General features: G+C 50.6%; 1 long non-coding RNA gene across 2 annotated transcripts in view; it reads right to left on the bottom strand.

Annotated features, from left to right (window-relative positions):
- The window catches only part of LOC137652135 (uncharacterized), a 78342-nt gene that overhangs the window by 48630 nt on the left and 4786 nt on the right, over positions 1 to 24926 (bottom strand). For both annotated transcript variants that reach the window (XR_011046203.1, XR_011046204.1), the window contains exon 2: positions 9621 to 9795. This is a non-coding gene — a long non-coding RNA (uncharacterized lncRNA). The remainder of the gene's footprint in view (positions 1 to 9620; positions 9796 to 24926) is intronic.

A 24926-nucleotide genomic window follows, 5' to 3' on the forward strand; every position in this document is an offset into this window, starting at 1 on the left:
TACTGGCACAGTAGGCCTCGAAATCCCTCAGGAATCGGGCAAAACTCTGGCCAGTTTCCAGCTGGAAGATTCCAGGCTTGGGGTTCCTCCTGGAGTCAAGAACCTTGATAAGATCAGACAGACTGCGTTCTGTCTGGAGGGACTGGACATGGTCGGTGGAGACAGTGTCTTCTGAGATGACAATGAGACAGGAGCTAGAAGTGTCACTACCAGAATCTTCACTGGTAGACTCCTGTGATGAAGATGTCATTTCAGGTATGGCTGGTCTAGCTCTTTCCTTGGCCTGGCGTCTCCGCTTTAGGATAGCTCCTGTCTGGGCAAGAACTGCCTCAGCGGTAGCTGCTGGAGCCTTTTCTGGCCTACTGGCTTCAACTAGATTGTCCAGGAACTGCTCCCCTAGTCTACTGGCTGCAGGCTCTGGTGGACTAACAGAGTTAGTTGCCAGAACAGGCGAGGAAGCAAGCAGTCCACTTGGGACAGGAGACTCCCAGAAGCCTGGTACAGGGGGGATTAACGATGTGAACCCTGGAGGGGGCTGGAGTCCTCCAATCAGTGGCTCTGCTCCAGTCACTGGAATTGCCAGACCATTGTAATTTGGCCAAGCTGGGGATGTAGCAGGAGCACTGGTGGTCACTGTAGTCGTGACCCCAGTGGCAACGTGGCACATTGGTGACGGCTCCACACTCTTCAGGGCCGCTACTTCAAGTGTCAGGGACTTGACCTGAGTTGCCAGGTCACTGACAATCTGGATAAGACTCGTCACATCCCGGCTCAGGCTCTTCTTAGCCTTTCGGCGCTTACTGGATGACGATGCCATCACTAAAGGTTGGTGTTTCCCGGGCCTGACCCATGTCAATTCAAAGTATTCAAACACTTGATATCAAGAAAAACAGTGCTGGTCAATATATGTGTGTGAGAATGTCACGCACTCAAAATAATAAGGAATTATTAAGGACACTTTCAATAAATACATTTTCTCCTTAGGCCAGCATGCTATCTTTGTAGTAATGTACTGTACTTCAAGAAACTTAATCCTAAAGGTATAGCTTCTTACCCCTTGGTTAAATGGATTGTTCTAATAATTTTAAATCAGGTCTTGGAGATTAGTTCTAGGTCTTTTGCCTCATTACATATCTAGACAGCCACTACACTAAATACCTCAAATGCCTCTAGCTACTCAACATGACAAATTCGAAGATAATTTGTATTATTCCTAACCATACAAACCTTAGCTATTTAAAGAGGGTTACCTTTTAGCGCAGCTGAAATGGCGAGCCATTAGAATTTAACGAGGGTGTATTACCCCCGCGCTAGTTAGCGGGGGGGGGGGGGGGGGGGGGGGGTAGGGGAGTGGTAGCTAGCTACCCCTCCCCCCCCTCACACACAGGTGAATGCTCACTTTCACTTAGAGGTAGGACTTGTCTTGGGGGACAGGGCTGGCGGGCAAATATGTGTAAATAGCTAAGGTTTGTATGGTTAGGAAAAATACAAATTATCTTCGAATTTGTCATTTGTTCCGTAACCGAAATACAAACCACGCTATTTACAGAGGGTGACTTACCCCTTAGGTAGGGTGGAAAGTCCCCAGCCATACTGGCTTTGGCTTTACCCGGGGACTCAGAATCCGAGTGAGTCACACTCGAGAAAAGGAGTCCCTGCACCTCACAAGTTCCTTGCTCCGCAAGGAACCATGTGGCCTACGTAAGCTTGTGTGTGAAGGAAGAAGTGTGACCCGTCCTAGGCAGTTGACCTGGAGTTCCAGAAGGAACTCTGGGTTAGGACATTCCCAATACCACCTCGTCAGGGTATGGGGGACGCGACAGTATTGACTCAATACTCGGAATACAAGGAAGCATGGTTTATCTGCAGAGGTTCGAGGTCAGCTATGCAGAGACCAGGATGCTGCTTCCCCGTAGAGGGGATGATGAAGAAAGTAGTAAGGGCCAGACATACTTCTTTCGTTCATGCAGACTAAAACCTGATAACAATGCCCTCAACCTTCTGCTACCTGTCCAAAAAGGAGCCTGAGGTTAGACCAGCTGTTGTGTAGCCACCACAGAGCGATAGAAAACGTATCGAGACTCCTGTGGGTCACGCCCTGCAGGAAGCGGGCTGCGTTGGTCATTAGACGCTTCCAGACTCCAGCTTGTAGCACCTGCGTCACAGAGTAGTACAGTATTACTCGAAGGCGAGGGACGTTGCGATGTATCCAACATCGTGCTGTAGGGCGACGTGACGGGGGAGGGTCTGGAGACAGGTCGAGATTAATGTCCTTGAGTTCGGGCTGAAGAGGTATACTGGTGACTCTCCCCCATGTCCTCCTTGTGCTCCCAAATCGGCTGCAACTGAGGACAAACTGCAGCTGTTCCCAGCTCTAACCTCTCGATTCCTTTACTGGCAAGAAAGAGAAGGTCTTGGGACATCAGATACAGAATGGAGACTCGAAATCTTGAATGAATCGGACCGAAGGGCCGGGACCCCCAGATTCTGAGTCTAGCCAACAACTCAGGAGCGAGCCTGAATGTTGCCTTCCCCTCTTCCTTAGAAAGGGGGGAGTCGTAAGAGACCAAGAAGATTGCTTACACACTGGCCGTGGCCAGAGTGAGCAGGAGACCCAAGGCGGAATACAATCCGAGGCTTGTCGTAAAGGGTTTTGAGAAGATCTCTTAAAGGACTAAAAGTCCGAGCCATGCTCCAAGTTGGAGGTCTTCCTCCGACTAGGGCAGGGACGATCGTAGCTTCGCATGAGCGAGGATAGATCCAGCGGGCAGGAAAAAGTTATTCCTTTAAGCCTGAAGGTCAGGGAAAGGCTGAGCGACAGGCTTCATTGCCGAGAGTGGAAAGGAGTTTCCTCCCGCCGAAAGGCAATAAGACCGTTACAGGTATTGCTGGAGAAGAGGCCTCAAGGGAAGAGGTATATCTCCCACGGCACCAACCACCTTAGACTCTTCACTTTGCCTGGGAGACCCCTGTGGATGACTATCGCAGATGACGCAACCTCCGTACCGCGACTTTAGCGGGTTGTCTCTTCTTGAGGAGGAGGCGTAGTGTTTCCAGGCATGAAGCCGAAGCGACGCCCCGATTCGGGAGAGATGTCGCAGTGTGGTTGCTTGAGTAGTCTGCGCCGTGGGAGAAGCTCTCCCGGGAGTTCCGTCAGGGGAAGCAGAGGGTCCAGAAACCGTTCTGCGCATAGTCCCAGTGGAGCTCTCCCATTGAAAGGTTGACAGACAACCTGGTCTTGTTGAGACCCATTGTCCACAGACAAAAAGGAGGGAAGACGCAGGCGTCGAAGTTGTCCCACCATCACCGGAATGCATCTTGCCAGTGTCTCAGGGTCTGAGACTGGGGGGAAGAATAGCGGAAGCTTGAGGTTCCAAGCTGTCGCGATAAGGTCCCCCAGACCAGTACTTGCTGGTTACCCAAGGTCAAAGACCTCCAGGTACACTCTCTCTACGAGGCTCTGCTCGGATAGTCTGAGAGAACATTCCCCTGCCTGGAATGAGAGAGCCGATGGTGGTATTGAGAGAATCTCAATCATCCCGGTATCTCTACTGCAAGATGTGAAGGTGTGAAAATGCGTCCCCTGCTGGTTAGAATACGCCAGAATCATGAAGTCGACGCGCACGGGGCGACTCGGCAGGAGCTGTAGGATCTGTAGAGGGGCCAGACTAGGCCCCTAAACCTGCCTGAATGATGGAGAGGTATCCTTCAGGTCTTGACCATAGGCCTGGACCGGAACATGCCCCCCCCCCCCCCCCTTTCCTTTGACGAGTCCGAGAACAGCATCAAGAATGTGGGGAAAGGACGAGAATATCCACTACCATCAAGAGGCTCCATAGGTCAACACCCATTGCAGGTATAATAGTTCCGCTGGTCCCATAGGGGCCAGGAAGTCCGGTTAAACATTGCCTGAAGCCACCGGAACTTGGATCGCCCCACATGGAACTTATCCTGAGGCCACCGTTCGGACTATAGACGGGTCAATGAGGAAAGGAGAACTAGGAAACGTTCCAAGGTAGGGCTGAAAGCTCTGCTTGACTGAGAACAGGTACTGCGACTCTCCTCAGTCTTGCCACAGTCAACCGAAAGGAAGGCTCGGAAGATGTGGTAACAGAATCTGGCGTCCCCAGGTGGTCACCCATCCAAGTACAGTACCGACGTTGCTTAACCTCGCTGGACGGACAAGAAGCGGGGTTTCCAACGTGGTAAGGCCGTTGACTCAATATCATGGCCAGATACTCCAGATGTTGAGGCAGAGGAAGAGAAGGCTCCAAGCAAAATACCATGAGCCCACACTCATGGTAAGCATCCGGAAGCTTGTCCCGGCGCTGAAGAAGGTCGAACCCGAGCCTACCGGAGTTGACCAGCCCTCCAAACAGCAGAGGAGGCGGAAGCCTGCACCTGAGCAGCCAAGAAGAAGGCAGGGAGAGTTCTCTGGGGAAACAAACCTGCTATGCCACGGCGGGATAGCCACACTGCATCATAAGCAGGAATACTTGCAGTCTAGGCTGAATTCGACGAGCACCCTGGAAGATGGATGGAATGGAAACTGAAAGTACCCGTCCTTCCGATCCAGGGTTTAAGGAGTCCTGTCGCCTCGTTACCAGTCTGATCGATTCTGCTGGTCTACGCTGGCCGAAGTTTGTTCGACAAACTTGATCAGGGCTGAGAGGTCGACTACGGACATCCCCTCTCAGATCCTTCCTTACAAGAAAGGATCGACTGAGGAGGCCGGGGGTGAAGCCGTCGATGATCCTAAGGAAGACCTTCGCCTAAGGTATGGATCATTCTGCCCAACCGGGCAACTCTGCTGACGCTATGGCATAGAGGTTCAGAGACACTGAATTCGCTGACAGCGACGGCAGGCGCGATATCCTTGGCTGATCACAGAGATTGTGCGGGAATGGGCATCGGGAAGCTGTCATTCGGATGAGTAACCTTAAGCATCCTCCCAGAGAAAAACCTGCAATCCTAGAGTTCGTGAACTCCTTTTAGGACTATGCCCCCCCGGGGAAGTCTCCCGTGCCATCTGTTCCTGACAGGAGGAAACTGCAATTGGACACCTTGTCCCAGTTGTCGTAGCCGATAACTTAGGCTGACGTGGTTGAAAGAAAAGGGCGCTGGAGCCCTGCAGAGTCTGGAAGAAAGCGCCTTGGAGGAGTGAAAACGGAAGTCGATTTCCTCCGCACAGCCGCACAGTCTCTGTCCTTGGGCACAAACAAACTCTTCTCAAGGATGGAAGGGTGTCTGAGGTCGTCGACCTCCACAGATGAGACACCCGAAGGAAGCCCTCAGTCAGCGCGTCCAGATGGTACAACATCGAGCTTGTCCGCAAGTTAGATACTTAACGACGAAAGGCCAAGGTGCCTGAGCTCGAGAGGAGGAAAGTACCCATGATCTTCCTGTAGCTTCCTTGAACCAAACCTCGGGCCGTAACCGAGGAGGGAAAGAACCTGGTAAGCTCCCAGAGGAAGGGGTAAGCAGTCACCCCTTGTCCGATGGAGAAATCTCGAACGGAAAGCCCCCCCGCCAAAAATCCTTCCAGGGAATGACGGGGAAGGGCTAACCCAGGTTCAGGAAAGAGGAGTGTTGCTCAGATCTCCCTTAAGTTTCTCCTATTCTTGCAAGTGCCATGCTCTGCGTTTATGGGGTGAGGCCGTGTTCTGGAAATACGCTCCAGAAGAACTCGCCAGGCTGGCCATGCTGCGAAAACCCCATTGGGAATCGTGGTCGCAATCGCCCTGGAGCTCGCGCGACGGTAATTCAAAGATTTTCGCGTGGGCGAACGTGAAAGCGCCCATGCGCGGTAACGCAAACGAAGGTGAGCGAAGGAGCCCAGAAGGAGGGCGAGCGTGGTAGGAAGGGCGAGAGCTGGTGGTCGGCGAGCGATGACCCATAGACGAGCAATGGATACTGCAAGAAATAAGCCGACGTTTGTGCGAAGAAACACTGTAGATTCGCGCGACGGAACACCATCCGTCCGCGAGATGGAAAACCGTTGGTTCGCGCGTGGGCGAACATTGAAGAGCATGGGCGCGGACGCGCATGAGCGTAGACGTGCAGGCACGTGGGCGTGTGGGCGCGCAGGCGAATGGTCGCGCGGGCGCGCGGGCGCGCAGGCTAATGGTCGAGCGGGCGCACAGGCGAGCGGTCGCGCGGGCGCGCGGGCGAGCGGTCGCGCGGGCGAGCGGTCGCGCGGGCGAGCGGTCGCGCGGGCGAGCGGTCGCGCGGGCGAGCGGTCGCGCGGGCGAGCGGTCGCGCGGGCGAGCGGTCGCGCGGGCGAGCGGTCGCGCGGGCGAGCGGTCGTGAGGGTGGGCAGGTGGATGAGCGCGAGTCCGAGGCGGCGAACGCAAGCGTTAGCGCGATGGCGAGGAAACGCGCTGCCGCGTGGGCGAGGAAGACCGCTGGCGATATGGATCAACAAGCGATCGGTGGTGAGCTGGTGAGCGCTAACGCGCAGGTTGGCGATGGCGCGTTGTGTTATGCCGACGCGATGGTCGAGCAGCATGCGCAGGTGAGCGATCGTGCGTTGGCGAGCAGTATGCGAAGGTGCGCGATGGTGATCAGCATGCGCAGGGTCGTGCGATGGTGATCAGCATGCGCAGGGTCGCGCGATGGTGATCAGCATGCGCAGGGTCGCGCGATGGTGATCAGCATGCGCAGGGTCGCGCGATGGTGATCAGCATGCGCAGGGTCGCGCGATGGTGATCAGTATGCACAGGGTCGCGCGATGGTGATCAGCATGCTAAGGTCGTGCGATGGCGATCAGCATGCACAGGTGGGCGGTCGCGCGATGCCGAGCAGCATCTGCAGGTGGGCAATCGCGCGATGGCGAGCAGCATCCGCAGTTGAGGGTCGCGCAATGGTGATCAGCATGCGCAGGGTCGCGCGATGGTGATCAGCATCCGCAGTTGAGGGTCGCGCGATGGCGATCAGCATCCACAGTTGAGGGTCGCGTGATGGCGATCAGCATCCGAGTTGAGGGTCGCGCAATGGCGATCAGCATCCGCAGTTGAGGGTCGCGCGATGGCGATCAGCATCCGCAGTTGAGGGTAGCGCGATGGCGATCAGCATCCGCAGTTGAGGGTCGCGCGTGATGGCGATCAGCATCCGCAGTTGAGGGTCGCGCGATGGCGATCAGCACCCGCAGGTGAGCTAGTAGCTGGCGAACCATGTTCCTTCAGAAGTGTTGAAGAACGTTGGCGTGCCGGCTGTAACACACGCGGGCGATCCGGAGATCGCCGAGAGACAGGTGATCGCTGACGAGCAGAAGGCTACGCGTGGAAGCCTGCGCATAGAAGAAGAGTCCTTGACCCCGACCTGAACCGAAGTTCTAGATCGCGAGGGCGAACATGGGCGCACAGGGCGCGTAACAGGAACCAACAGGAACAGCAGGGATGATCATCATGAAAGCGCTGACGAACAGGAGAGCGCTGATGAGCAGAAGAGCGCCTGTGCGCTAACACTGAGCAGGAGCAGGAGAGAACACAGCAGAAGGGCGCGCAGGGAAACCCTGACACGCAAGGGAAGAACCCCCGTGGGAGGCAACCCTTTGCCCCGAAGGGATCGTTGTCCGCCGGGAGACTGATGTCCGTCGGAAGACCGCTGTCCGTCGGGAAGACCGTTGCCCGTCGGAAGACGAGATCAGACTGCTGTCCATCTGCACCAAGGTGGAAGATCGAGAAAAAGGAGTTGTAGGCTGCAAACGGAGATTCAAAAAGGCGCCTCAAGCACCCTTATAGGGAGATGAGAGGCCCTTACGACGAGGCGGACGGTGGGCCTTACGGCGAGGGAGGCCAACAGCAACAGAAGAAACCTCCAAAGAAGAGTCTCTATGAGTGTACTCTCTCGCGAACGAAAGAGAAACACTTCATAGAAGAGACTGGTCAGCCAGTGACCTAAAAGGAACAATCCTCCGAAGAGGAGCTCCTGCAGTTGCCCAGCCCCTTGAGCGAAACTGCAGGTGCGACCGCTCAGCACCAAGAGCATAGTCGCACGAAAAAAAGGCAAGAGAAGAACCCCCCAAAAGGGGAAAACTCAAGCCTGGACAGGAAAAACTTCCCTCGGAAGGAAAGTTACCCGCCCAAGGAGGAAAGCCTCATGAGAGTTCTAAAATGAACTGGAGAGCTGTCCGTCGTCACGGGAGTACTTCCAGTAGAAGGAGACACGCCCCTGACGAAAATACAAGGGGGGAGGCAGCAACAGCCGAATCCCCAGGACTCAACCAGACAGCTCACACCGTTGCCATATTACAGAAACGAACTAGATCTGTAACTGTAAAAAAATAAAACAAATAATATTAGTACACATTCATTTCCCCGGGAAGGCTCCGAAGAGGAATCCCGAGGGAAAGGAAACAAGAATTACACAACAGGCACGTGCCCTCACAACCACTTACACTCACGGAAGGAGAGCTGTAACCAAAACAGAATTATAACAATTATAATTATGTAACTATGTAATTATGTAATTTAAAAATGAATGAACACTAAATAAAGAACGAAAACCCCGAAAGGAATCGTTCTACGAGCTGAAAAACAAAAAACAACTACAATTAGATTCATAACTAATTGAGACAAACGTACGGCGTAGCAACCCCCCCCCCCCACACGGAAAGGAAGCTACAAGGGCGTAGTAACACGTAGTAAAAGGGTGAACGACCTCAAGAGAGAGAGAGAGAAAGACATAAGTCAAACTCGATCGCCACCCATAAAATTACGCCGTGGTGGCCTAACTGCCGAGGACTCCACGTAGATATCGTACACTACACACACAAATCTGAAAAGGAAACTTACTTATTTCTATACTCAAATATATATGAAAACATGTTTACAAATATATTGAGTAAATGAAAAGTAAGCGATTAAGTAAAGACAAAACAAACAATGGCTGCCAAGAGAGGACCAAGACAGTGACGTCTGTCACAGTCCGAGCCAAAAGTGAAAGTGAGCATTCACCTGTGTGTGAGGGGGGGGAGGGGTAGCTAGCTACCACTCCCCTAACCCCCCGCTAACTAGCGCGGGGGTAATACACCCTCGTTAAATTCTAATGGCTCGCCATTTCAGCTGCGCTAAAAGGTAACCCTCTGTAAATAGCGTGGTTTGTATTTCGGTTACGGAACAATGTCTATTTAGTGTACAACAAGTTTCTTACTATTATCACAACATGAATATCCATCAAATACTTGTTATAGTTTCTTTATTTTCCATCAATTACTTGTTGTTTATTTTTTTCAGATAAGAAAATGTATTCTGGCCGTTTTCATCATCCATGATAACTGCTGAAAAGCTGATTGCAAGTATCAGCACTGCTAAATATACAGGAATTCTTCTTCCATCAAAAGTCTAATGACCCAAAGTTCCATCATTCCCTTAAGTCATAAGCATGGCAAACCTTTGAATCATCATTCTAGCTCCACTAGAATGTTAAGTGCAAACCATCACTAATAACATATTATGCGAAATCTCATGTATTTTCAGATCTTTTGGAAACATATCACAAAACAGCCTATGAAAAGTGGATCTCTTTACAATGAAGTATATTTTTCAGGAACAGACACCATTACAATTTATTATTCTCTTTCTATAATACGCAGTAGCAATTTTCTTGCAGATACTCACAACTCGCTAGAATGGCCATAGAGCACTTGGGAAAATCTGGTATGAGACGTCAACCAAATTCCTTAGACGAAATAAAATCTACCATAAGATTTTCCATTCTTGATCCTATTTTGGTGGTTGCGACCAGATAGTTATCAATCCATATAAATAAATCCATCTTCATCCCTTCAAGGGCCTGAAACAAGAGGAAATAAGTTATTTTGACTGTTCTGTAATTAGTACAAGAATCTAAATATGGATAAACTTGTGATAGCGTTACAAATATCTAATAGGCAAAATGTCTCCTCTCTTTACTGTAATTTCTAATCCTGAGCTTAATCAATACAAAGAAAATTACGTTATTAATCAGTATCAATGTGGAAAAATCTCCTGTACATGGCAGGTATAAAAAAAAAAGGATAACATACAGTATCTTTAACTCAATTCTCTGCCACTAATAATTCTACTGAAACTGCTTTAACCCTTTAACCCCCAGGCTATTTGGAAATTTCCAACCCTTAATCTCCAGGGGGATATTTTTTCCCCAGCACATTTTGCAGTACTGTATATTTTTTTAAATTGCTCTAACAGCCTAATTTTTGTCATAGAGAGGTCAGGTTGGTCTCATTCTCTTGGAAAATGCCTGAATTTTCTCAAAAAATTATCAAAAATATGAAAAAAAATTTTATAGCATTTTTTTGCAAGGACGTACTGGTACGTCCATGGGGGTAAAGGGATGGCTTTTGTGAAACGTACCAGTACGTCTTTTGGGGGTAAAAGGGTTAAATTCAAAGACTTTTTTACCAAAATTAGTACAGCAATCAAAATAAATTACAAAGGGTTGAAATAATCCATTGCCTAAGCAAGAATAAATTTCAGTCTCCTGAAACTACAGTACAGATATAAGTAAAGAGACTAAGAGTAATAAATTCTCCTAGAAGACCAAACTCATAGGTAAAGAGACTAAGAGTAATAAATTCTCCTAGAAGACCAAACTCATAGGTAAAGAGACTAAGAGTAATAAATTCTCCTAGAAGACCAAACTCATAGGTAAAGAGACTAAGAGTAATAAATTCTCCTAGATGACCAAACTCAAGTATAAAAATATATATTGTCCATTTTTATTTCACAGACATAAACCAACTACTTGTACTTCAACCACTAGGTCTGATATGAAGTTTACAACTCTCTCTCTGAAACAGGCACAACCTCAGATATAAAAAAATATGCCTATTCCTCAATGACCCCATTAACATGAAGGCCTTTAACCCTCAATATTTGTAAGTTGGTATGTCTTCTTATAAGCATTTATGGACTAAAACATAAATCAGAACCCAGTAGGTCATCCTCATTAATAAGCAAAACATACCACAGGTTTTTCACTGTTAACCGAGATCTCGTTCATATAATTAAACCTACCGAACCTACCTAAAAAGACTTCTTACTGGTTTACAGTACTTGATATTAAAAAATAATTTATTAACCATATCTACTTCATTCAGTCTTACTTCCTTCAATAAAAGGCATATGAGAGAATAAAAATGACAAATTCGGAGATAATTTGTATTTTTCCTAACCATACAAACCTTAGCTACTTACAATGGGTTTATTTTCGGCGTAGCTGAAATTGACGAGCCAATAGATTTTAACGAGGGTTAACTACCCCCGCGCTAGTTAGCGGGGGTAGGGGAAGGGGTAGCTTGCTACCCCTCCCGCCCCACACACCAGTGATTTGCTTCACTTCACTTAGAGGTAGAACTTGACTTGGGGGACAGGGCTGGCGGGCAAATATGTGTAAATAGCTAAGGTTTGTATGGTTAGGAAAAATACAAATTATCTCCGAATTTGTCATTTGTTCCGTAACCGAAATACAAACCACGCTATTTACATTGGGTGACTTACCCCTTAGGAAGGGTGGAAAGTCCCCAGCCTTACTGGCTTTGGCTTTACCCGGGGACTCCGACTCCAAGTGAGTATCACTCGAGAGAGGAAGTCCCTGCACCTCACAAGTTCCTGTGTGGAGGAAAGAGCGTGACTCGTCCTAGGAAGTTGACCTTTAGTCCTTTAGATAGAAATCTAAGCTAGGACGTTCCCAATACCACCTCGTCAGGGTATGGGGAACGCGACAGTATTAAACTTAATACTAGGAACACAAGGGAGCATGGTTTACCTGCAGAGGTTGAGGTCAGCTATGCGGAGACCAGGATGCTGCTTTCCCCAAGAGAGGGGAGGATGAAAAAAGAAGTAAGGGCCAGACATACTCTTTCATTCACACAGACTAAAACCGGGCAACAACGCCTTCAACCTACTGCTACTTGTCCATCAAGGAGCCTGAGGTTAGACCAGCTGTTGTGCAGCCACCATGGGGCCGATAGAGAAAGTATCGAGGCTCCTGTGGGTCACGTCCTGCAGGTAGTGGGCTGTGAAGGTCGTTTGACGCTTCCAGACCCCAGCTTGAAGCACCTGCGTCACAGAGAAGTTTCTCTTGAAGGCCAGGGACGTAGCGATGCCCCTGACGTCGTGTGCCCTAGGGCGACGTGACGGAGGAGGGTCCGGATTCAAGGCGTGGTGGATGACCCTTCGAATCCAAGCCGAGATGGTATTCTTGGTGACCCTCCTCTTCGTCCTGCCTGTGCTAACAAACAGTGCTTGCATGCGAGGACGAACTGCAGCTGTTCTCTTCAAGTAACGCCTCAGACTCCTCACTGGGCATAATAGCAGATGGTCTGGGTCGCTTGTTACAGAACGGAGACTCGTGACCCTGAAAGAGTCGAACCGTGGGTCCGGCACTCCAGGGTTCTGAGTCTTGGCAACAAACTCAGGGACGAACCTGAACGTTACCTCCCCCATCCACGTTCCATGGAGGAGGTCTCACTTCCGACTGAGGGCAGGTAAGCTCATAGCTACGTATGAGTAGAGAGAGTTCCAGCGAGGAAGAAATGTCCACTCCTTTCAGCCTAAAAGCCAGGCTTAAGGCTGAGCGATAGCCTTTCACCGCTGAGACCGAAAGGTGCATTTCCTCCCGCAAATAAACGAAAAACTCCGCTATTGCTGGAATAGTGGCATCGAGCGGAGAGATGCCCCTCCCACGACACCAACCACAGAAGACTCTCCACTACGCCTGGTAGACTCCCGCAGAGGACTTTCGCAGGTGCCGAGACATTCTCTCCGCAACCTGTTGCGAAAATCCTCTCTCCGTGAGGAGACGCTGGATAGTCTCCAAGCGTGAAGCCGAAGCGAGGCTACGGCCTTGTGGAAGATGTTGCAATGTGGCTCTCTGAGTAGCTCGTGTCGTGGGGGAAGCTCTCTCGGGAGCTGCAGAAGGTCCGGGAACCATTCCGCGTGATGCCATAGCGGAGCTATCAGAGTCATCGACAGGTTGACCGATAGTCTGGTCCTGTTGAGCACCCTTCTCATCAGACAGAACGGTGGGAAGGCGTACACGTCGATGTTGTCCCACCGCTGTTGGAAAGCATCTTGCCAGAGAGCCTTGGGGTCCGGGACTGGGGAGCAGTACAGGGGCAGCTTGAAATTCAAAGCTGTCGCGAACAGATCCACCGTCGGGGAACCCCACAAAGTCAAGACTTTGTTGGCTATCTGAGGATCCAAAGACCACTCGGTACTCACTATCTGCGAAGCCCTGCTCAGACTGTCGGCGAGCACATTCCTCTTGCCAGGAATGAAGCGAGCTGATAGTGTTATCAAGTGGACTTCGGTCCATCTCAGAATCTCTACTGCAAGATGGGATAGCTGATGTGAAAAAGTACCTCCCTGCTTGTTGATATAAGCCACTACCGTGGTGTTGTTGCTCATAACCACCACGGAGTGATCCGCCAGGGTCCGTTGGAACTGTTGAAGAGCCAGGAATACGGCCTTCATTTCTAGCAGGTTGATGTGCAGGTACTTTTCTGATTCTGACCAAAGGCCTGAGGTCCTCTGGTTCAGAATGTGAGCCCCCCACCCTTCTTTTGACGTGTCCGAAAACAGTGTCAATTCCGGGGGGAGGACGAGAAGATCCACTCCCTTTCGTAGGTTCTCGTCGACCAGCCACCACCGCAGGTCCGCCTGTTCCGCGGGTCCTATCGGGACCAGAAAGTCCGGGGAATCGGATCCTTGACTCCACCGGGACTTTAGCCGCCATTGCAGGGATCTCATCCTGAGATGGCCGTTTGGAACCAGACGAGCCAGGGAGGCTAGGTGACCTATGAGACGCAACCATGATTGGGCTGGAAGCTCTTCCCGCCTGAGGAAGGGTTCCGCCACCCTCCTCAGCCTTGCTATCCTGTCGTCTGATGGAAAGGCTTTGTGGAAATTGGTGTCTAATAACATGCCTAGATAAACCAGTCGTTGGGACGGCTGCAGAGAGGACTTCTCGAGATTTACCAAGATCCCCAGATCTTGGCAAAGTCCCAGAAGCCTGTCTCGGTGTCGAAGAAGGGTCGACTCCGAGTCTGCCAGGATCAGCCAGTCGTCCAGATATCGGAGGAGACGGATGCCGTTCCTGTGCGCCCAAGACGAAATCAGGGTAAACACTCTGGTGAACACCTGAGGTGCTGTGGAGAGACCGAAGCAAAGCACCTTGAACTGGTAGGTCTTGCCGTCTAGGCTGAATCTCAAGTACTTCCTGGAAGACGGATGGATTGGGATCTGGAAGTACGCGTCCTTCAGATCCAGTGTACACATGAAGTTTTGTGGTCTCACCGCAAGTCTGACCGTGTCCGCTGTCTCCATGCTGAACGGAGTTTGCTTGACAAACTTGTTCAGAGCTGAGAGGTCGATGACAGGTCTCCAGCCTCCAGACGCCTTCTTTACAAGAAAGAGTCGACTGAAGAAGCCTGGGGAGCCGTCGACGACCTCCTGGAGAGCATCCTTCTTGAGCATGGTCTCGACTTCTGCCCGAAGGGCTAGCCCCTTTGCCGATCCCATGGCATAGGAGCTCAACGACAATGGATTCGCTGTCAGTGGAAGTTGAGATGCCGTGAATGGGACGCGATAACCTTGGCCGATCACGGAGACCGCCCAAGAATCGGCCCCATGTTGCTGCCACCTGTGCACGCAACTTCTAAGGCATCCCCCCACAGGTGGACACGCGGGGAGACTGCCACTCCTAGCGTTTGCGGCCGCGGCCGCTTCCTTTAGGAGTCTTGCCTCCCCTGGAGGACTTACCGCCCCTCTTGTCCTTGGCAGGAAAGGGCTGGGGCTTAGACACCACTTTCTTAGCTGCCGGCGCCTGCTTCGGTGTCCTGCGAGGCTGCTGCTGATGTTGCTGCGGAGCTGGAGGCTTGTAGGGCCGAGATGCAAGGGCCCTTTGGAGGAGGGAGTTCTGGCTAGACTTCCTCCACTTCTCAGCTGTACGTTCCATATCTTGGGGCTCAAACAAACTTCCCCCAAGGATGGAGGAGTGTCTGAGCCTGCAGACGTCCACGGCAGGGACCTTCGAGTGGATCTTCTCGGTCACCGCATCACGACGCTTCAGCACCGAGTTGGCCCACAGGTTGGTAACCTGATGTGCCAGGAACTCGATGGAGCGAGTGCCCGAGAGGAGGAAGGTCTCCAGGGCCTTCCTATTGCTCTCCTTAGACAGATCCTTGGAGCGCAATAGGATGCCCAGAGAACCCAGCCAGACATCCAGCCACGAAGTGGCCTGCATGGCACACTTCGCGACCTTCTCCTGGCTCAGGATCTCAGACGCCGAGAACGTCACCTGCCGGGCGGAGAGCTTCTCAAGAGGAACTCCCCTCGTAAGCTCTTCCACCGAATGGTGGAGGGGAAGAGCGAGGCTAGACTCCCCCATGATCTCAAAATACCTCATCTGCTGGAGATGAGGAGGTGGGAGGAGTCTGTTCCCGGCAGAGGAACGACTGGAGGAGGCGAGGTCTGCGAGCTGAGCGTTGGCCCTCCTCTGCTGGAGACGAGGAGGTGGGAGGAGTCTGTTCCCAGCAGAGGTACGACTGGAGGAGGCGAGGTCTGCGAGCTGAGCGTTGGCCCTGTCTCTGGCACTCTTCACCTCTTAGAACCAGGGCAGAGCCGCGCTGGCCTTTGGGGGCTTTTGAGTTCCATAGACCTGATCCAGGACTGTGTCCTTGCCTTCACGAGGGGCGATCACCGGGTCCTTGAACCTGTTGAGCTGCCTCATCAGGCCCAAGACCTGCCAGAAGGCATGCTCAGACTCGTGCTGCTCTCCTCCCTGCGAACTGGCAGCTAAGTCTCCTGTCCCCGGAAGCTCTTCCTGAGGAGACACGTGGACGTTCTCCCGGGGTCTGGCTGGTTCCTGACGAATTCGCAAAGAAGACTTCGGAATCGTCTTGGAGTCCTTGGGTTCCCTCCTGGGCGGGATACATGACTCCAGCAAAGAAGTATGGAAGGTACCTTCCACGCGAGACGATTCCCCTCCACGAGGAGGAGACTCCCCCTTTGGTGCCGAGGGGGAGACCGCCGCCTCGCTGGACTCTCCTGAGGACGGAAAGACCTCGTCTACAGGAGAAGGAGAAAACGACTGCGAAGGGGGATGGAGCTTTCCTGGCGGACCTCTTAGGAACCAACTTCTCCCTGGGAGAAGTCACCACGAAGTCCACTCCTCTCCTTCTCTTCAGCGGGGGCGAGGCCGTCGTTGGCTTGAGTCCTAGATCGGCGAGTGCCAGCTTCATAGCCTTCACTAACGCCCGCATTAGAGGACCAAACCAGGACTGCCGAGATACGGACGCAGAGTCCGTAATTCCCGCTGGAGGGAAGGGAATCGGTCGACCCTTCGGAGTGGACACAACTGGACCTGCCTGCAAAAAAGAAGGGGAAGAAAGTTGCCTTGACCTCTCCGACGATCCTTCCTTGTCCTGCGAGAGAGACCTGCGCTTACGCGGATGCGATCCTGACTGCGACCTGGAAACACGCGTCCCTGCTGCCGCCGCGAGCTGCTGAACCCGACGAGAACGGGGGTCGTGCTGGCGCTCGCGCGGGGGCGTTACCAAAGAATCGCGCGCGAGGGGCTGCTGGAGCGCGGGTGCGTAATCGCGCGGTCTCTCTTGGACTTCTTCTTACGCCGGCGGGCAAACCTCTCCCACTGGGAGGCAGACCACTCCCTACACTCACTGCACGTATTTACCCTATCACACCGTCGGCCTCGACACTGCGGGCAAAGGGTGTGAAGATCGGTATCCAACGCCGACATGAAGGTACCGCAAGGGCGGCCGGTGATCCCAGGGCACTTGCACATGATGAATAACAAAGGGCGAGGCCAACTTCCAAACACACAGCTGAGGAAAAGCAAAGAAAAAAGATTAAGGCTGTCAACAACGAGGACAATAGATAGATACGTCTGCACATCGTCCGAGCCAAAAGTGAAGTGAAGCAAATCACCGGTGTGTGGGGCGGGAGGGGTAGCAAGCTACCCCTTCCCCTACCCCCACTAACTAGCGCGGGGGTAGTTAACCCTCGTTAAAATCTATTGGCTTGTCAATTTCAGCTACGCCGAAAGTAAACCTAATGTAAATAGTGTGGTTTGTATTTCGGTTACGAAACAATGACAAATTTGGAAATATTTTGTATTTTTCCTAACTATACAAACCTGGAGTTCTTTACAGTGGAGATATATTTCGGCAATAGTTGAAACTAACCTGTTAAGATTTTTGCGAGGTATAATTACCCTCTGCTAGTTAGCGAAGAAGGGAGGGGGGGGTTGATCAGCCATCCCGCTAACAGCCTGCACTAGTAACAAACCGTTACTTTGCAATTGCAACAGGACTTCCGGGGAAAGATGATGGCAAGACCAGCATGTTTAAAGAGCTCCCGGTTTGTATAGTTGGGAAAAATTAAAATTATTTCCAAATTGGTCATTTGTTCCGACACTATATACAGACCATTATGCTCTTTAACAGTGGAGACTCACTCCATGGTGGGTGGAAGTCCAAAAACCAACTGCCTGGTGACTGATCTCAGGCGCTACTCTGTGCTTCGCACAAGCTGTTAATAGGTACCTTGACACCTCATTAACTCTTGAGGGTTAACAGTCCGGCCAACCCATGCTAGGTGTAAGAATTTAGCAATGTAACTTGACTCCAATTGCCCGACTTCACCTCGTTTGGAGATCAGGGACATAAATATATAAACATATATCAGGTTACACAAGGGACAATGGTACCCACTTGCAGTTAGAGGAGGTTAACTTGCGGAGTTCCTAGGATGATGGACCCCAAGAGAGGGGAGAATGAAATAGGAAGTGGACAGTTACTCACATGTTCATTCTAGACTTACTCACAGGTAACATCTGCCCTCAACTGACTGCTACTTGTCCTACATGGGAGCAAAGGTGTTAGCAACCACGTTTTATGCAGCCACCACAGGCCCTACAGTAAAGGTATCTACTGTAGGTTCCTGTGGGTTATGTCTTGCAGGTGAACGTGGTTTGTCATTTTCACACTCCCGCTTGTAGTACATGCAGAGAAATTATTTTTGAAAGCTAGAGACGTACTGACACCTCTGACGTCGTGAGCTCGGGGTCGAAGACCGGAGGGTAAGGAGCCTGGTTGTGTGGCTCGCTCGATCACTTGTCTAATGCAAGGAAAGATGTTCTTCTTGACCTTCCTTTTGACCCTTCCCGTGCTCTCTAAGAGCCTAATGACCTGAGGGCGGGCTCAGGAAGTTCTTTTAAAGTATTTCCTCAGAGCCCTTACAGGACAGAGTAACATCTAATCTGAGCGAGACTCTCAATTTGGAATCTAGGATCTGCTACAGCCAGATTTTGAGTCTTAGCCACAAACTCAGGGATGAAACAGTGTCACTAGCACCCATCTTATCTTGAATAGGCGATGTAGTAGGGCAAACCATGTAGCTTGCCGACTCTCTTTGCAGAGGCCAGGGCTAACAGGAAAACCGTCTTCAAAGTCAAGTCACGATCTGACGCTTGTCGGAGTGGTTCATAAGGCGCTCCTTTCAGAGAACATAGCACTTGCACTGCACTCCAAGGACGTAGCAATTGCACTGCATTCCAAAGAGGAGGTCTGACTTCTAACTGAGAGAAGGTGGGCTCAAAGTTCTGTATAAGGAGAGACAACTCCATCTAGGAGAAAATGTTAACTCCGCTCAATCTAAAAGCGAGGCTCAAGGTGAGCGATATCCTTTCACTGCTGAGACCGAGCAAAGTTTTTCCTCCCTGAGGTACAACAAAATTTCTGCTATCGTTGGAATAGTAGCACTAAGAGGAGCGATACCCCGTCTACGGCACCAACCACAGAAGATGGACCACTTTGCTTGATATATGACGGCAGACAATTCCCCGAGGTATACTGCCTAAAAATGAAAAAATAATTGAAATAAAAATAAAAATAATCACTGTAAAGAGCGTAATGGTTTGTATATAGCCTCGGAACAATTCTCCAGTGTGTGTGTGTTAGTTACTATAGCAGGACAGGATGAGTACCACCACCTGTCTATGAGAGTCTCCTACTGTCTAGCTTAGATATAATTTCTTACTAAGGCAACAAGTTAACCATGAATTTTCAATTTAAATTAATATGACAAATTTGAAGATAATTTGTATTTTTCCTAACTATACAAACCTTAGCTATTTATTAGGGGTTATACTTTCGGCGGAGCTGAAATGACGAGCCATTAAAATTTTAGCGAGGGTTAACTACCCACACCGCTAGTTAACCTGTGATTTAGTCACTTTGCTTGGAGGTAGGACTTCAAGGGGGATAGGGATGGCAGGCAAGTTTGTATAAATAGCTAAGGTTTGTATAGTTAGGAAAAATACAAATTATCTACGAATTTGTCATTTGTTCCATAAACCACGCTATTTATTAGGGGTGACTCACCCATTAGGAAGGGTGGACGCCCCTGCCAATCTGGCTTTTGGCTTTGCCCGGGGACTCCTTATCTGAGTATGTTCGTACTCAAAAATAAGGAGTCCCTGCCCTCGCTAAACCTTGTTACGCAAGGTCCGCGGCCTACGCAAGCTGTGTGTTGAGACGTGCAGAAGTGTGACTGTCTAGGTAAAGTTATCCCGAGTCTATGTAGGAAAAAACCTGACGTAACCAAGACTTCTCAATACCACCTCGCCAGGGTATGGGGATGCAACAGTATTAGCTTAATACTAGGTACACAAGAGAGCATGGTTTACCTGCAGTGGTTTGAGGTCAGCTTATGCAGAGAACCCAGGATGCTGCTTTCCCCACGAGAGGGTAGGATGAAGAAAAGAATAAGAGCCAGTCAAATCTTTTATTCCCACGCAGACTAAAACCGGGTAACAGTGCCCTCAACCTTCTGCTACTTGTCCAATAAGGAGCTTGAGGTATACAACCAGCTGTTGTGCAGCCACCACCGGACCGAGAGATCTTATCGAGTTCCTGTGCGTCACGTCTTGCAGGAGAAATGTTGTGAAAGTCACATGGAGCATTCACATCCTTTCTTGTAAAACCTGCGTCACAGAGTAATCTGCTAAGAAGGACCAGGAGCATAGTTATGCCCCTGACACTGTGAGTCGTCATGTCGAGATGATGTTTCGGTAATCCTCCTCTAGTCTCTCCCAGTGCTGACAAGAGGAGGGACCCGGGCAGGCTGTTGCCGTTTTCTTTAGGTAAAGTCTCATACCTTACCCTGGGTACAGTAACGGATGATCTGGATCGTCCGTTACCTAGTTGAGACTTGTGTAGGATCCGTCACCTCTGGAGACTGTGTCTGGCGACATACTCAGGGACGAAACTGAACATTGTCTCTCGCCCTTCTCAATAATGGGCGATGTCGAAAGAGAGACCATGAAGTTCCTTGACTCATATGGTTGCTGTCCGAGTGTGTAGGAACACTATGTTCTTAAATCAGGAGAAAATTTGTTGCCTGGTAAAGTGGAACATAAGGAGGTCCCTTTAGGGATCGGAGATTTGAACCGTGTTCTGAGAGGAAGGTCTCGATTCCGACTGGGGAAAGGCAAATTGTAAGTCCGTATGAGTTAAGAAAAGTCTATCGATGAGAGGGTGTCCCTTTCTTTCAGTTTGAAGGTGAAGGATCAAGGTTGAGTGATCATCTTTACCTGTCGGAACTTGTATGTACTCGAGGATTCCGCTATTGCTGGAATCGAGGTATCGAGTGAAGAGACACTTTCACATGACACTAACCACACAAGATGCGATACTGCCTGGTAGACTGATGCTGAGGAATTCCTCAGATATCTAGACAACCTTTTCGCAAAGAGGTATTGGGTAGTCCTCAGGCGTACAATCATAGCAAAGCTATAGCTTGTGGTAGGTGTTGAAGTGGGTTGTCTGTTATGTGGAGAGGGTTCTCTTGGAGACTCTATCAGGAGCTGCAAAAGGTTTGGAGACCGTTCTGCATAATGGCATAGCGGAGGTAGGAGAGTCCTTGTTCTAGCCTTGTTGAGTGCCCTTCTCCAGATAAAACAGGGACGAGACGTTAACGTCATTGTTGTACCCACCGTTGTTGCCAGAGAGCCTTGGGGTCTAGGGCTGGTGAGCAACGGTAGCCTGAGAATCAGGAGCGTTGCGAACAGACCCCCTAGTTGGAAGACCTCATAAAGTCGGGACTTTGTTGGCTACATGGCGATCCAAGTCCATTCATTATACCTTATCTGAGATGTTGTGCACAGATTGTCGGCGAGCACGTTCTTCCATCTGGAATGAAGCGGGCTGATAGTGGTACCGAACGGACTTTGGTTCATCTTAGTGTTTATACTATTAGCAAGAAGGAACTTGCTTGTAGAAGCAAGTTCCTTCTTGCTTGTCGAAGTGAGTCTCTATGTGGTGTGTGGTTTGTCATCCATCACATCACTGAGTGGCCTGTTAGGAACCGATGAGACTGCTGAAGGATCGGAAAGTTGGCCTTCATCTCTTAAGAGATTTACGTGAAGGTACCTTCGGGCTCTGTCCAGAGGGCTGAGGTCGTGTTGTGCAGCACTATGGTCCCTCCTTTCTTCTTTTTTCCGACTCAAGTCTCTTGGAATGGAAGTCGGTCTCGTTTCGAGGAGGTTTTGTGGAGATTGGTGTCTAGAATCATTCCCAGATACACCAGTCTCCTGGGAGGGAAGTAGGGAAGACTTCCGTAGGTTTACCCTGATCACTGGATCTTGGTAAAAAAGAATTCATAAGTTCCAGTGTTAACGCAAGGTTGCCACTGAGTCTGCTAAGGTCAGTCAGTCGTCCCGAAAGAGAGGAGAGAGAAGCCGATCCTGTGAGACCAGGATGGGTCTAGTGGAAAGACCGAAGCACAGTGCCTTGAACTGGTGTTTCTTGTTTGTCTAGACTGAATCTTCCAACCTTCCTATATGGATGGTTTGGGCCTGGGAGTAAGTGTCCTTTAGGTCCAGTGTGCAAATGAAGACCTGAGGTCTTAGCCCTTGTTCGAACTCCAACATGGTGTGGACATCGACCCAAAGGGACAGCTCCTTGCTAATCCTTTTGCATGGAAGATTGTCGACGCTGGAGTCTTGACTCATGTCGTAAAGGATCAGGCGCGATACCCAGTGTAAGAATTCTTCTCTGAGAGAGAATTTCTTTAACTAACAGAAGGAAGGCAACACTTAGCCTTACCATGCGCCCTGATGGGATTGATGCTATTCCTTAGAATAGAATCAATCTGGCGAGTGTTAATCAATGGTTAACCGTTGGGTATCGTGGTTACTGTGCAGTTGGAGAGAGCTCGCAAGTAGTTCCCTATCGGCAAGCCATTGATGAGGGTTGTCGAACGTTTGCTGATCACTTTAGTGTGATGGCGAACGGCCAGTAACAATTGGAGATCGTTAGTCATTGGAGGGACTAGAAGTCAAAGATCAGCATTGGGCTAGCAATTGGCGATCTGGTGATCGGCGACCTAGCGATCAGTAAACTGAACTAGCCATCAGCAAACAGTGGTCTAGAGATCAGACTCTTGATGCTTTCCTGTTTGCTGACGGTGGTCTGTCAAGGAAAAAGAAACTTCAGAAGAGACAGGGACCAAGGATTCCCCATTTTGATTCCCCTTGTAGGATGGAATCTTCAGGATCTTGAATCCTTCTGTGAAGCCTTATTCCTCTTTTCCCGTTGGCAATGTTTATGTTTGCGGGGAGGAATGGGGCAATGGTGACCTGTCCAAAAAGTTTCATTCCTTTTAATGACAATTGCGCGAGTGTGTAGGAGAGTACTGGAGCGATGGCACACAGGATAATGCAGGTGCTTAATATCTGCCTGGAGAGCAGGCAAGCGCTGGTTCTTAGGCATGAGCTGGTGCATTGGATCTGCGAGCCTTGACTCTTTGGCAAGAGCTGGCGCATTGAGTCCGGGACCGTAAATGCGCAGGAGGGCGCAGGAAAGTGAGGATTGATTGATTGATTTAAAGTTTTCAGGCATCCTGAAGGAAAGTGAGGAAGAGCGCTGGCGTGCTGTAAGGCACTGTGTAGTTTTGTGCATTCTCCCTAGGATGCGCCGAAACGAGTGACTGGTTGCGCAAGGGTGGGTGCATTGGCGCGTGCGTGAGAGTACTACGTGGAGACTGTTTGTGCGCACGTGTGGAAGACCATCAGTGTCCGCGCGCAGAAGACCGTCGGCGCGCGCGGAAGGCTGCGTGCGCGCACTCAAGATTATTGGAGCGCGCACGCGCGAAGGCCGTCGGCGCGCGTGCGGGTAGACTATTGGTGAGCTCACGTGCTGGCAAGACTGTTGGCGCGCGTGCAGGAGACCATCGGCGCAAGACTATTGACGCGCTCGCAAGAGCATTGGCGCTTGCAAAATCATTGGGACGCACGCGCAAGAGCATTGGCACTTGCAAAATCATTGGGACGCGCGCGCAAGAGCATTGGCACTTGCAAAATCATTGGGACGCGCGCGCAAGGGCATTGGCGCTTGCAAAATCATTGGGACGCGCGCGGGAGACCGTCGGCGCCCGCGTGCGCAAAAGCATTGACGCTAGCGCGCGCGGAAAATTATCGGCGTGTGTGCAGAAGACCATCGGCACCCGCGCGCGGAAGATCGTCGGCGCTAACGCGCGTAAGACTGTCGGAGAGCGCGCCCGGAAGACTCGTGCGTGAAGGTAGCACTAGTAGGTTGGCAGGTCAGCTGGTAGGATGACCAGTGGCAGGACAATCAGGAACTGGGATGTATCTTTAAAAAGGGCAAGCATCCACCGATGGGGACCGTAAGCAGGTTGCGCTGGTAGATTAGTAGGTCAGCTGGCAGAATGATCAGGAACTGGGATGTGCCCTTTGGAAGGGCGAGCATCCACCGGTGGGGACCATAAAAAAGGTCCGTGTTAGAGTCCAGGACCGAAGTCCAAAGGACTATGTTGCAGCACAAGGTTGCGCTGGTAGATCGGTAGGTCAGCTGGCAGGACGATCAGGAACTGAGATGTGCCCTTTGGAAGGGCGAGCATCCACCGATGAGGTCCTGGTAGGTCTGCTTGATTCTACGAAGAGGTGTCTCTATGAGTAGCCTCTCTCGCGAACGAGAGGTGAATACTTCATAGAAGAGACTTGAAGACACCCGTGATGACGCCCATGAGGGCCGGTGGATCAGCAAGCTGACCCTTTAACAGTAGCGATCCTCCGAAGAGAAGTCTCTATGAGTGGCCTCTCTCGCGAACAAGAGAGGTAAACACTTCGTAGAAGAGATTAGAAGACGCCCATGATGATGCCCCTTGAGGGCCGGTGGATCAGCAAGCTGACCTTAACAATAGCGATCCTACGAAGAGGAGTCTCTATGAGTGGTCTCTCTCGCGAACGAGAGAGGTGAACACTTTGTAGAAGAGACTTGCCAAGACCGTGCTCCGCACCTAAAGGAAGAGAAACTCAGCAAGGGGGGAGAGAAGTCTGGGCGAAGGCAGCAACAGCAGTCGGAGACAATGAATTTATTAAGATGTGGGAAGTTCTCCTTCTGAAGGGAGAAACAACCTCGCACCTGGGGAGGAAACTTCCCTCGGAGGGGAAGTTGTCCAACCCCTGGAGGCGAACCTCCTTAAGCATTCTAAGATGATCTGAAGTGCTGGTCATGTTGTCACGGGAGTACTTCTAAGAGAAGGGATGACGCCATGACGACGTCCCCTGAGGGACCCCAGTGACAGCAGATTCCCTACGCATGAACAGAACAGCTCTGCTTCGTTGGCACTCTTAGTCGAACGAAGAAAAACTGCATAGTTAACTGGGAAAAATAAAATTAAATAATTTAGTATTGCGCCCTTCCTTCCCCAGTCAACATCCACGGGAGAAGGGGGGAGCGGAGTAACTGTAATAAAAACAGAATTACGATTATTTAAATCAGCTAAGAATATTCACTAATAGTGAGAACCACTGAAGTTTTCCCCACGGAGAAAGCTGAAAAGTTAAAATACAATTATTGAGACAAACAATCGGAAGAG

The sequence above is a fragment of the Palaemon carinicauda genome, chromosome 13 (assembly GCF_036898095.1).
Source record: "Palaemon carinicauda isolate YSFRI2023 chromosome 13, ASM3689809v2, whole genome shotgun sequence".
Taxonomy (NCBI): domain Eukaryota; kingdom Metazoa; phylum Arthropoda; class Malacostraca; order Decapoda; family Palaemonidae; genus Palaemon; species Palaemon carinicauda.